This window comes from Acipenser ruthenus, chromosome 7, assembly GCF_902713425.1.
Source record: "Acipenser ruthenus chromosome 7, fAciRut3.2 maternal haplotype, whole genome shotgun sequence".
Lineage (NCBI taxonomy): Eukaryota > Metazoa > Chordata > Actinopteri > Acipenseriformes > Acipenseridae > Acipenser > Acipenser ruthenus.
Genome location: NC_081195.1, coordinates 30,770,020 through 30,784,895, shown reverse-complemented (window position 1 = coordinate 30,784,895; position 14,876 = coordinate 30,770,020). Strand labels below are relative to the sequence as shown.

General features: G+C 42.3%; 1 pseudogene; it reads left to right on the top strand.

Annotated features, from left to right (window-relative positions):
- Positions 1–1,405: 1,405 nt before the first annotated feature.
- Positions 1,406–13,999, top strand: LOC117968476 (lysine-specific demethylase 6B-like; annotated as a pseudogene).
- The last annotated feature ends 877 nt before the right edge of the window (positions 14,000–14,876 follow it).

Sequence of the window (14,876 nt, the reverse complement as noted above, 5' to 3'; positions counted from 1 at the left end):
TCTGATCGCTCCTCGGTGGCCTCGGAGGATATGGTTCCCGAGTCTAGTGCAGTTGTTGCACGGTCGCCCGAGGGAGCTCCCTCTGCGAGCGGACCTGTTGTCCCAAGCCCAAGGAGGGCTATGGCATCCGAACCCCAAGCTCATGCAGCTATGGGCTTGGCCCCTGAGCGGGAGCGCCTGTCAGCCTTAGGGCTTTCGACGGCGGTTATATCCACTATTCAGAGTGCGCAATATGCGTATAAGTGGCAATTATTTCAGAGTTGGTGTCTGGCTGAGGGCCATGACCCGGTCTCCTGCCCTATGGCAGTGATATTACAGTTTATCTATATAGATTGAACTAATTGTGCTTCATAAAGTCACACCGCTTTGTAGTTTTCCATATACTTCACGACAACTGACAAATGTGACATTTCGAAATCTAACATGAAATACTACTGTACTACTATTATGGCTTCCAGTAGGCTTTTGCGATATCATTTTGTAGTTTTTCTTTGATTTACATGATGTTAAATAAAATATCTAAATTATGTTGGTATAGTTTTAGTTTTTCAGTGTCTCAATCCTAAAATTCTAGGTGATGCTAAACTTTTGGCCACAGCTATAAGCTCCTCTGCTTCCTAGTATCTGATTGATCTCCAAACTTGAAGGATCCCAGTGATTCTGCCTCAACAGCATGACTAGGTGACCCTGAGTAGCCCGTTCCACCCCCCTCACCGCTCTCTGTGTGTGAAGATTTATTTGCAGTTTTGCTTTTGTTGAGTCTTCTATTGCCTCTTTCTGCTCTGATGCGAGTTGATCTGTCCCGATCGCATTTCTGAACCGCGTCTCTTCTGCCCCCCCCCCCCCCCCCCTGCAGGCCACCAGGATAACAACTTCTGCTCTGTGAACCTCAACATTGGCCCAGGGGTCTGCGAGTGGTTTGCTGTTCACGAGAGCTACTGGGAAGTGATCAGCGATTTCTGTGAGAGGTGAGTACGGGCTGAACAACATCCCTGGTCTGCTTTAGCCAAGAGGAAAAAAAAAAAGTTTGAGGTAAAACCGGCAGGGAGTTCAAGCTGAAGACTGTCAAGTGGTTCGCTAGTGTGAGTGATTCACTCGATACCTCAATTAGTCAGATTTTAATACGAATGCATTTATTAAACTTCAATGCCAGCATGTGATATTTAAAGGGATGAATGCACAGAATTAGTCTACTAGAGCCACAATAGCATTGCAGTAGTATTTCATCTTACACGCCAAATACATTCCAATAACCCTCATAATCCTTTTTTCCTTCCCTCTCCCCAGCAGGCCAGGCTCAAACGGCCCAACGTCTCACCAGCAAACATTACCTGCGTGCCTTACAACTCTCACCAGCACCACCACCCTCATCACAACCAGCAAACTCTGCTGCCTCCCCCACTGACACCAGCCCGCGGCGAGTGCGGGAGTCGGCACAGAGCCCAAGAGGAAGGCGGCAGGTGGGGGAGTGGCCTCTTCCAGGGAGGGTGTGGGCGGCAGCTGGGGGGCCCTGGGCCCCGCGGACTTCCTGAAGCTCAAGGGCCTCTCGGATGGGCCCCCCAAGGAGCTGAAGATCCGCCTGATCAAAGTGGAGAGCGGGAGCGGTTCATCGCCTCCGAGGTGGAGGAGAAGAGGAGCATCCCGCTGTCCCAGATCACCATCCGTAACACGGCCAGCGAGGTCATCCAAGCCTGCAAGTAAGTGGACTCGAGAAACAAACCGGGGCTGTCCAGCCCATATCGGTCAGCCAGGGCTGTTCCTCCACTCCGGGGTTAACAAGTAAAATGAGATTGTGAATTAGGTCCTGGCGGAGGTTTAATTTGGTTCAGTTAAACGGTTTGGAATGGCCACCCCCCTCGTGTCTTAAACTATATGATCACCCCCAAACAAGTAAGTGGACTCCTGAAAGCAGGACTGTCCAGTCACGGCACTGGGGTATCTTAGACGTGACATTCGCTAATATTAAAGTGATAATCAGGAGCCTGGTTTAACAGTGATGGACTGGGTTATTTAGCTGTCCGTTCATGGAAATACTACAGAACTCTGAATGTTTCAGAAGTGCTGTCTATCTACTCTGCACACTATAGATGTAGTTTATGGGTTGGTGTCTTCTATATATAAGCAGCTATTGATGCAGGGGTGTCCAGTCCATCACAGAGGGTCCTGGAGGGCCATTTTTCAGCTCCAGGTTTGTTTAACAGGTAAAATGAGATAATGAACTATTTTAGGGTCCGGAAGGAGGTCTAATTGGTTCAGAAAGACAATTTTAGAGCAGGTTTTGAAACTCGGACTAGCAGTGGAAGGGCCAGCTTTGACCACCCTGGTGTAAACGCTGAGAAGTTCTGAAACACTGGAGGAACGATCCTGGCCGTCGCCCCCAGACTAACGGGTGTCCTGTTTTTGTTTTTAATTTCCAGTAATGCAAAAATCAAAGGGAGCTTTTAAGAGTCGTATCTCTTGCCTTCGTTTTCTGTGAAGCCCGTGATGTGAAACTCGGGCAGCCCCCAGGAGAGACTGAATCCTCCCACTCCCAGTATCTACGTGAGTGTCCCGGTGCAAACTGATCGGCTCCAGAAAGGGCAGCATTGGGGCTTCACTTGGTTGCTACACTGCCAAAAGTTTTGCATCACCTACAATTAAAACTATATGAACATCATTTTAGATATTTTATTTACTCATCATGTAATCAGTCAAAGAAACTATAGAATGACATCTCAGAATTTGTCAGTTTTTCGTTAAGTATATGGGGAAAACTACAAAGCGGTATGTAATTCAATATGTTAACGTAACATTATTCAGCAGGTTTCATTCAGCTTTATGAAGCAAAATGTGTTAATTCTATAGGTTGATAATGCAAAACGTTTGTTTTTAAGCTCACGTTGCTCTCCAGTGGCTGCAGGGGGGGTGACACCTACAGCTGCTGTTCTGAGTTTGATCTTCATCTCTGTGTTTGTCGTTCCAGCTGGAGAGAAAGCGGGACAGGTTCTCTCCGGTGCTCCTGCAGTTCTGCACGGACCCCCAAAACCCCATCACTGTCATTAGAGGGCTGGCTGGAACCCTGCGCCTCAGTGAGTACCCCAAACCCCAATCCCATTACACACACAAGCAGTGTGTCCACTTCACAAGGGCCCCCTTTTCAAAGCATTTACTCCAGTCGTTAATCAACTCCTATGTTTTCATGAAAGTGGTTTTGAACAAAATTAGAACCGCACTACTAAAGTTTACACGTTTTCAAGCTCCCTTCAAATGCTTTCCTAAGTGTTTTTTTGTTTCTCTTTTTTGTAAAAATCTACGCTATTATTATTATTATTATTATTATTATTATTATTATTATTATTATCATTAATGTATTTTTCTATTCAAACAGTAGGAGTTGATTAAAGAATGGAGCTGATGCTTTTTTTGTTATTTTGTTAAGGTTTGTGAATAGGAATAGTCCAACGCTGGTGACATGTTCATTTATTACTTCTTTCTCTCTCTCTCCCCCTCTCTCCACTCTCCAGACCTAGGCCTCTTCGGGGATCACTCGGTGGAGGTGCGGACGCAAGTCCAGCAGCCTTCCGATGAGCCGACTGGAGACAGGCAGACCTGGCCGTGCGAGAGCAGCCGTTCTCACACCACCATCGCCAAGTATGCCCAGTACCAAGCCTCCTCCTTCCAGGAGAGCCAGCAAGTGAGCCCAGCCAGAGTACTGCCTGCACCGCGCTTCCTCGCCACTGCAGCAGAGGACACAGTTTTAGCATCACCTGCAATTTTAAGATTGAGAACTAATAATAATAAAACAAACTAATAAAAGAACATCATTTTAGATCTTCTATCATGTAAATCAAAGAAACTACAAAATGCAAAAGTCTATACCGGAAGCCATAATATTAGTACAGTAGTATTTCATGTTAGATTTCGAAAATGTCACGTTTTTTCATGTCACACTTTTTCGTTTATGGGAAAATTACCAAGCGGTGTCTGATGCAGTATGTTAACGTGACATTATTCAGCAGGTTTCAATCGACTTTATGAAGCAGAATTAGTTCATTCTACAGGGTGATGCAAAAGTTTTAGCCCGAGCTGTGGACGGCTGACACTGTTCTTGAACTGTGTGTGAATCCCAGATAGCAGTGACTTGATTGTACGGCGTTCGCGTCGCTAGTCGATCTCTTGATTTCTCGACGAGGTTGGATTCTCCACACTAACTTGCTGCTTCGATTGCAGAAGGAGAAGGGAAGTGGTGAAGAGGAGGATGAAGAGGAGCCCCCTGTCGCCCCGGAGCCCCCCAGCAATGAGCAAAAATCATCCTAATACTGTCATACAATTCTGATTGTGAGAGCTCACGCACACACGCAGTGCAATCGGGATCATACAAGTGAACACAACTGAAGCCCCTTCAGTCACTGTGTGTAATCCTGACACAAAACCATGAAGTACCACCTTCATTTTTTCTGTGCTCTGATCACAAGCTGTGTGTATTTATTTATGTCATTTGATGCGTTACATTTAGACTTGCCTTTAGGGGTTAACAAAATGAGAGTCAGTTATCATAAGAATATCGCTAAAGAGAGAATTAAAACAACATGTCGACGATGCCAGTTAACAATGCTCCAAAAACTGTAGGGCTGCTTTAGAGTACACTGTAGGGCTGCTTTAGAGTACACTGTAGGGCTGCTTTAGAGTACACTGTAGGGCTGTATTTCTGCAGAGACTGCAATAACTAATCTACAGCTCTGGCCAAAAGTTTTGCATCGCCTAGAATTTTAGGATTGAGACTTTAATTAAAAAAATAAATGAATCAATAAAATAAACTACATGAACATAATTTAGATATTTTATTTAACATCGTGCAATAATATACCAGAAGCCATAATAGTAGTACAGTAGTTATTTCATGTTAGATTTCAAAATGTCACATTTTTCTATGTCAGTTTTTTGCTAAGTATATGAAAAAGTACAAAGCAGGCGTGTCATTCAATATGTTAACGTGACATTCAGCAGGTTTCATTCTACTTTGAAGCTAAGTGAGTTTATTCTGTAGGGAGATTACATTTGTACAGTGCACTAGACTGTATTGGTATACTATAGTATACCACAGGGTACTACACTACATAAGATAATATTGCACAGTAAGTATTATAGTATTGTGTGGTTTTCTACAGATAATTATGGGGGAGTAACAAACTTTTAACATCGACATTTTCTTGCAGTGTTTTTATTTCAGTGCTACGGATCAGAAACCCGTGGGGAAGATTATCAAATTCGGGACAAACATTGACCTGTCAGATGCCAAGCGGTAAGTCTCCTGGCTTCTCACGTAACACTTTACTTTAGGAATCTGTGATTTTTACAATTATTATTATTAATTAATGAGTCTTAAGGGGTGAGCTATGCATCATCAACAACTGCTGCTGCTGCTGCAGAGTCACTTGCAATAGGACCTTGTTTGTTTTACGTCCCATCGAAGGACGGCGCACAAGAAGGTTCAGTGACTTACTCAGGGTGACAAACACACACGCGCACACACACACACACACACAGCGAGTCAGTGGCTGAGTCAGGATTTGAACCTCCTGGTATGAAGCCCCACTGGACCAGCAAGCCTCACAATAGCAAAACCACTGGCAAGTGTATAATAATAAACCTATAAAGACACACAGATACACACCAAGGCAGACAGACGACTAGTATCTGTTGTAACTGATTTATGAACAATAGCAAAAGAAACAATGGTAAAAGTGTATAGTAATAGAGTTCTTATTTTCTAATCATATTCTACAATTGTTAATGGCATAATTAATAACGTGTTTGTAGATTTGTTTTTAAAGCACTTCTAACCTCAGTGTTGCTACTTCCGTCTCTTTGTGTGGCTCTGAGATCTCTCTGGAACTTTCAAGTCACGTTGAAACACCATGTGCTGCTCTCAGACTAAACGTGGGGGTGTGCTGCCACCTGGTGTGCAAACAGTGGTATTGCAGCTTGCTTTGTATTGGGGCACACAATGGATTTCTTTTTCATTTGGTCACTACTAACTAGATGAGATTAAAAGTTCCGCACCACACAGCGTTAATTATGTTTCGGTGACCTGGTTCTGTTAAAAGTACATGCAGAACTTAATGATTTTTTTTTATGTGTAAATTCAACACTTGAATCAAGTTAAGACAAAAAGTTTAGTGTTAACCGCAGAAAAAAAGGTAGCTGGAAATATGAACCTAACATAATGCTGAGTTAGAATCATATCTGAGTGTAAAACTGAACCTGATTGCGGGTCTTTATGGGCAGTTTATAAAGTGCTGCGGTTCTGTTACAATATTTTAAAATCCCAACGGTGAGAAGCACGATTGGAAGGAAAGAGTTTGCTTTTGCTGCCCCTCGGACTGGAATAAACTCCTCACCTGGCTCAGATCCACAGTGTCACTTTCTCTCAGTTTAAGAGGCTGCTGCTTGATCGCTTGAAGCAGCCTTGTGATTGCACTTGATGTGATGTGAATACAGTAACTCATGGAGTGTGAAGCAGTGAGCTCTCTGCATGCTTGTGTGTAGGGCAGCAGTATGGAGTAGTGGTTAGGGCTCTGGACTCTTGACCGGAGGGTCGTTGATTCAATCCCAGGTGGGGACACTGCTGCTGTACCCTTGAGCAAGGTACTTTACTCAGATTGCGCCAGTAAAAACCCAACTGTATAAATGGGTAATTGTATGTAAAAATAATGTGATATCTTGTAACAATTGTAAGTCGCCCTGGATAAGGGCATCTGCTAAAAATAAATAAATAACTGGAACTCTCTCCTCCCTCCCTCCCTCCCTCCCTCCCTCCCAGGATGCCTTTGCAAACCAGCTGTTTGCAGCTGAAATGGCTTTTCCAACAAATAAATCAATACTGTTCTGTTCCCTGATATGTGGTCATTGCTAACCCCCATCCTCTCCTCCTTCCCCCTCCACTCTCTCAGGTGGAAGTCCCAGCTGCAGGAGCTGTTCAAGCTGCCCTCTTTCATGCGCGTCTCGTCGAGTGGCATGAACACGGTGCAACTCTACATGAAGGTCCCGGGCAGCTGCACCCCAGGTAACGGGACCCAGAAACACAGACCTTCACAAAATGCATCCTCTAAAGGACTGGGGTTCTTAAAATGGGATTGCTTCTGCTTGGTGGGTGGGGCTGCATCAGATTTTACTGCTGCTATTTTTTTTTTTTTGCTAAACAGCAATAAAACGTTTAAGAGATTATTTGACCTTGACTTGTATAGCGTTGTCCATTGTTATCGTTCTATAAAATACTGAAACCTTTTTAATCACCTGAAATGTAAATCTCTTCTGTCAAGTTGTTTAAAGCCTTCAGGACCTCCTTCAGTTAAACAGGTTCTGTTTGCAATGCATTTAGGAACATAAGAAAGTTTACAAACGGGAGGAGGCCATTCTGCCGATCACAGCTCTGGCCAAAAGTTTTGCATCACCCTCTATATAGATTGAACTAATTGTGCTTCATAAAGTCACACCGCTTTGTAGTTTTCCATATACTTCACGACAAAACTGACAAATGTGACATTTCGAAATCTATCATGAAATACTACTGTGCTACTATTATGCCTTCCAGTAGGCTTTTGCGATATCATTTTGTAGTTTTTCTTTGATTTACATGATGTTAAATAAAATATCTAAATTATGTTGGTATAGTTTTAGTTTTTCAGTGTCTCAATCCTAAAATTCTAGGTGATGCTAAACTTTTGGCCACAGCTATAAGCTCCTCTGCTTCCTAGTATCTGATTGATCTCCAAACTTGAAGGATCCCAGTGATTCTGCCTCAACAGCATGACTAGGTGACCCTGAGTAGCCCGTTCCACCCCCCTCACCGCTCTCTGTGTGTGAAGATTTATTTGCAGTTTTGCTTTTGTTGAGTCTTCTATTGCCTCTTTCTGCTCTGATGCGAGTCGATCTGTCCTGATCGCATTTCTGAACCGCGTCACTTCTGCCCCCCCCCCCCCCCCCCCCCCCTGCAGGCCACCAGGAGAACAACAACTTCTCCTCTGTGAACATCAACATTGGCCCAGGGGTCTGCGAGTGGTTTGCTGTTCACGAGAGCTACTGGGAAGCGATCAGCGATTTCTGTGAGAGGTGAGTACGGGCTGAACAACGTCCTTGGTCTGCTTTAGCCAAGAGGAAAAAAAAAAGTTTGAGGTAAAACCGGCAGGGAGTTCAAGCTGAAGACTGTCAAGTGGTTCGCTAGTGTGAGTGATTCACTCGATAACTCAATTAGTCAGATTTTAATACGAATGCTTTTATTAAACTTCAATTCCAGCATATGATATGAAAAGGGATGAATGCACAGAATTATCGATTTTTGTGTGTCAGTCTTCCCTTTTTGCTCTGGTCTAACAAAATTGCTTTTACTACCAGTTTTGATTAGGTAACAAGCTCAGGTGTGTCTTAATAAACTCATAGTGAAACCAGGAATGGATCAAACTGCTCTGCAATGAGAGTCTTATTTTCATCCCTTTGATAACCAGCATTATTATTGCAGGGATGGAAATAAGACTCCTGTTGCACAGCAGTTTCACACATTCAGGTTTTACTACCAGCTTGATCAGCCCCAGTGTGTCTAGGCGACAAGCTCAGGTGTGTCTTATTAAAATTCGTAGCAATAACAAGGACTGGATCAAACTGCTCTGCAATGGGAGTCTTATTTCCACCCCTGGAGTCCAGTGGTTATTTCCCCTTTCCGTTGGGGCTCGTGGTTTGGTTTGTCAACCACAATCACGAATATTCAAGGTATATCCTCTGTTCAGGTAACAGACCATCGTAGTGACGGGAACGTTGTGGTGCACATGTTTAAAGCTAACTTGCATGTATTTTTTTTTCCTCAGTCACGGAGTGGACTACCTGACGGGGTTCTGGTGGCCGGTGCTGGAGGATCTGTACAGGGCAAACATCCCAGTGTACCGGTTCATCCAGCAGCCGGGGGACCTGGTGTAGATCAACGCCGGCACGGTGCACTGGGTGCAGGCTGTGGGCTGGTGCAACAACATCGCCTGGAACATGGGGCCCCTCACCCGTGAGTGCAAAAAATAAATCACACAAATCAATCATTTTATGATTTGCAGACTGCATTACCAGTGCCTGGCCAGCAGGTGTCACACAGGAGCTGTGCTCAGATTGTGTTTAGTCAGACTGTATCTCACTGCACCAGGGATGGAAGTAAGACTCCTATTGCATGGCGGTTTCACCCATTCCAGGTTTTACTACCAACTTGATTAGCCCCTGTGTGTATAGGTAACAAGCTCAGGTGTGAATTATTATTAAACTCCCAGTGAAACCAGGACTGGATCAGACTGCTGTGTAATATGAGTCTTATTTCCACCCCTGTAGAGTGTATTGAAATATGGTGAGCAGGCACTTCTGAACTTTAATAAACCAGCTTCCTGGACACCTACATTTTAATAGGTGTACATAAACCATCCAGAGGTACAGGGGCTGCACACATGACCAACACCAGCGACCCTCACCTGATTGTCAGTACCTGATTTCTGTGGCGAGCCCCTTCTGAACAGTGGAGTAATCAGTGTGCCCAGCACTGTTGAAATCCCCACACTAGATTGAGTTTGCACAGCCCTGTTAACAGTCGCACTCTGATCTGCAGCATACCAGTACCAGCTGGATCTGAGCTACGAGTGGAACGAGGTGAAGAAGGTGGTCCATCGTGCCCATGATCCACCTGTCCTGGAACATCGCCCGCACAGTCAAGGTGTCCAACCCTGACGTCTACAAGATGATCAAGTATGTGCCACCGCACTCTCACTCCAGCTCCCGCGCAGTCACTCTGACTCTCACTCCCGTACGCTCACTCCTGCACTCACTCCTGCACTCTCTCACTCCTGCACTCTCACTCCCACACTCTCTCACTCACACTCTCTCACTACTGCACTCCCACTCCCGCACTCACTCCCACTCTCTCTCTCACTCCTGCACTCTCACTCCCACACTCTCTCACTCCCACTCACACACACTCACTCCCGCGCACTCACTGACACACACACTCACTCCCGCGCGCACTCACTGACACACACACTCACTCCTGCGTGCACTCACTCCTGCGTGCACTCACTCCCGTGCACACTCACTCCTGCGCACTCACAATCTCACGCACACACTGACACACACCCACTCACACACACACTGACTGACAAACACTCAGTCGCGAGCACACACTGACACACACTCACTCACTCACTCGCGCGCACACACACACACTCGCGCGCACACACACTCACTCGCGCTCACTCACTCGCGCGCACACACTGACACACACTCACTCCTGCACACACACTGAAGGCCAAGGCACGCTGGATCCATCTGCTGCTTCTAGTCCTTCAATCAATGACTCTCCCTCTCCCCCTCTCCCTCTCTCCCAGGCATTGCTTGCTGCAGTCCATCAAGCACTCACAGATCCTGAGAGCCCAGCTGGTCCAGGATGGGAAGAAGATCTCGTATCAGAGCCATGTGAAGGACGAGCTGGCCTACTACTGCTATGAGTGTGATGTGAGTTGTTGTTGTTGTTGTTGTTGTTGTTGTTGTTGTTGTTGTTGTTGTTGTTGTTGTTGTTGTTGTTGTTATTAATTAATAATAATTAATAAATAATAATAATATTATTAATTTATTTGTCATTTAGCAGATGCTTTTGTAGGCTTTACAATGCTTTCCTATGCTCTACCAGACCTCTCTGTACTTTACAATGCTCCCCTATGCTTTACCAGACCTCTCTGTGCTTTACAATACTTCCCTATGCTTTACCAGACCTCTCTGTGCTTTACAATGCTTCCCTATGCTTTACCAGACCTCTTTGTGCTTTACAATGCTTCCCTATGCTTTACCATACCTCCCTGTGCTTTACAATGCTCCCCTATGCTTTACCATACCTCCCTGTGCTTTACAATGCTCCCCTATGCTTTACCATACCTCCCTGTGCTTTACAATGCTCCCCTATGCTTTACCATACCTCCCTGTGCTTTACAATGCTCCCCTATGCTTTACCATACCTCTCTGTGCTTTACAATGTTTCCCTATGCTTTACCATAATAGATAGGGGTCCGTGCAGAACTGCAGGAGCACCGTGGAGAACCCGTCCCGTTTTCTCTGGAGCTGGAACAAACAACACAGAGATGAAGATCAAGCTCAGCATAGCAGCTGTAGGTGTCACCCCCACTGCAGCCACTAGGGGGCAACGTGAGCTTAAAAACAAAAGTTTTGCATTATCAACCTATAGAATTAACACATTTTGCTTCATAAAGCTGAATGAAACCTGCTGAATAATGTTACGTTAACATATTGAATTACACACCGCTTTGTAGTTTTCCCCGATATACTTAACGAAAAACTGACAAAAATTGAGACAGAGACTGGCTCAGTGACCACAACCTGGCCATCGAAAAAGGCAGTCACAGGCAAACCTGGCTGGCCAGGGAGAACAGGCTTTGTGATCACTGTGAGACAGGAGAGGTCAAGACAGAGATTTACTTCCTAACACACTGTGAAAAATATAAAAACATAAGGGCCATTTTCTCCACCAAATTCGGCGATACCCAGAAGCTGTCAATCTTGCTGGTGGAAGACAAACACACAGCCAAATACTAGCTGGTCAATATGTGGCGACCTGTCATAGCCTGAGGGACAAACCGTGAACATGTCACACTAGACAGGGAAAAGAAAGAAGGATGGAGGGAGGGATTCTGTTTAATATACAGGGAGTGAGGGAGGGGGGGAAAGGGGGGTACTGTTTAATATAGAGAGAGAGAGAGGAGGGGGGAGGGGGGAGTTATTCAATATATAGGAAGGAGGAGATACTGTTTAGTATTAAAATATATGTTTTCTCTGTTTATGTTTTAGTTGTTTATGGCATGCATGTGCTTCGGCAACACAATTATTTTTATTTTCATGCTAATAAAGCCAATTTTAATTTGAATTTGAGAGCGAGAGGAGGGGAGAAAGTTCTGAACGTCAGTGAACCAGCAAAAACAATGAGCTCTTACAAAAATCTAAATATTTTGTTGTTTTTGAATGAAATGGATCACAAGATAATAGAAATCTAGTCAAAGTAACACATATTAGACAGAAGAAGCTTTCAAAACAATTAAAAATAAATAAATAAATAAATAAATAAATAAAATCAGATCCCTCAAGACAGAAGCTATCACCAAGGAAAGAAAGGAGAGGACTACAGAATTAAATAATCAAAGAATTAAATATCGATTTAACAGAGGTTTTATATGAGAAGAAGAAAGATAGAACAGGAAAGAACAAAGGAAAGAAAGAAAAGTAAGACAAAGATAGAACGGGAACAAAAACGAAACAAAAACAGTTATAGCAGCTAAGAAGGTAAGCCTATGTGCTACAATACTTGACATTATAATATATATATATAAATATTATATACAGGAATATAAATAAATAAATAGAATATTCCAGTATGAATGTACAATATTTCAAACAGCCATATGTAACATTTTCATTTGAACGGTTACCATGGCAACTGCAAACTCTCTATCAGTTTCTTCAGCTCATCCCCTCCCCCCTCGAAAAATTACTTTGAGAATCTATACCATCCAGCTGAGGACACACTAAATTCTGATCGGGCCACTATCACCCAAAAATTAAATGATTTAGAAAAAAATTATTAAAAACATCCAGGATGGCAAGAGCCGACAGCCCAAATTCATAAACTAAAGTCCAGTAGTCACAGCAGCCCTAAGCTGCAGGAGGCCATGCTAAAAATATTTAACTTAATTCTAAGAGCTGGGTGTTTCCCTGGTATCTGGAATCAAGGACTCAATAATGTTATTTAATCTGTAGTATTTTGCATTTAATTGTATCCTGATGTAACACTGTTATCTGCTCTGATATTGATTTGTATTTTGTAATATACTTGTACTTACTAGAACTGAATTCATTGTATTTTATCTTGCTCTTAATTGTGATTCTTGAAATGTATGTTTTGTTTAAGATTGTAAGTTGCCCTGGATAAGGGTGTCTGCTAAGAAATAATAATAATAATAATAATAATAATAATAATAATAATATTATTATTATTATTATTATTATTATTATTATTATTATTATTATTATTATTATTATTATTATTAACAACAACCCCTATTCATAAGAATGGGGACAAATTCGACCCCAACAACTACCGTGGCATCTGTGTGAGCAGAAATCTGGGGAAGTTATTCTGCAGTATCATTAAAACCCCAGGTACTAGCCTTCCTTACAGAACACAGTGTCCTGAGTAAGAGTCATAATGGCTTTTTTGCCAAACCAACGCACCTCCAACCACATTAACACCCCACACTCCAATCAACAAAAATGTACAAAACTAAAAAAAGGAACAATTTTGCTTGTTGATTTCTTAAAAAGCCTTTTACTCACTCTGGCACAAAGGACACATTTATTACCTCCTTCTAAGCGGTGTAGGGGGTAAAGTCTATAATGGAATAAAAATCAATCTCCACAGAGAAAAAATGTGGATTGAAAATTGAAAACAAAGAAAAACAAAGTCCTTCACTTAAGGGGCATGGGGTGAGCCTCACGCTCCACGATCCTGTTCTACGCAGATGCCCTGGAACTAGATGACTTTGCTCTGCTATCGCCCAGAGCAGGGGCTGTCACTGCTGGAGCAGTACTGTCAGAAATGGGCACTGAAGGTCAATCTAGACAAGACCAGAGTTATGGTATTCTCTCTCGAAATTCAAATTAAAATGTTCTTTATTGGCATGACTGTATTACAAGAACAGTATTGCCAAGTAAATGTATAATACAACAAATAAACATTACTAAATATTAAACATCTATGAGCAGAACACAATTAATAAATACAAATTAATTCTATAGGGTGATGCAAACCTTTTAACCAGAGCTGTAGATTCAGTGGTAAGCAGAATAAACTCATATTATGTATTCTCAACCCAAACTCAATTCCTAAGTGTCTACTTAAGGTTGTGTACTTACTTGTTCAAACCTTATTTTTGTGTATCTAATAAAATGCAATCATTGTATTTTTGAAGGGCTTTAAGTAGAGAATCTGCTGCAGTGATTATAGGTAATTGCAGGACATACACACGAAACGGCATTCATTAGTTCTGTGATTTGCCTTTTAGCATTGTGCTGTGAATTCATTTGCAGCAGCAATTTCTGCATGACATGTTTTGCCTGTTATATCATGCGCTACTTGAATCTATAAGTGGTCTCGGGGTGCAAAGGACTTAAATATGGGTCAAAGGTCAAGTATAATCGATGCCATTTTGAAGTCACTGTTGTGGTATTATGCCTTTTTTTTCGATTGGCTCAGGATGCAAATACAGCCTGCATCTGTGTATTTCATATAATATATATATATATATATATATATATATATATATATATATATATATATATATATATATAGATATAGATATATATATATATATATATATATAGATATATATATATATATATATACACAGTGCCTTGCAAAAGCAAGATATTTCAGTTTTTTATTTTTCTTAAAAACATTTTCCAACATAAAACCAATGTTACCTTACAATAATTGATTTTGAGTTTCAGTGTTTTAAAATATCAAACAGAACAAAATTTCTATGTACTATTTGTAATTCAGTAATATGAGAGAATTGGTCAGGGGTCTGAATAGTTTTGCAAGGCACTGTGTGTGTGTGTGTATATATATATATATATATATATATATATATATATATATATATATATATATATATATATATATATATTACTGTTTGTCAAATTAAATTTTAAATGAATGTAAATTCATCTTTGTTCAATAAAATATTCATATGCATAGGCTTCGTGTGGAATGTTATTTTTTATGATGACGTTTTAGGGGGGTGGGGGTCGGGATG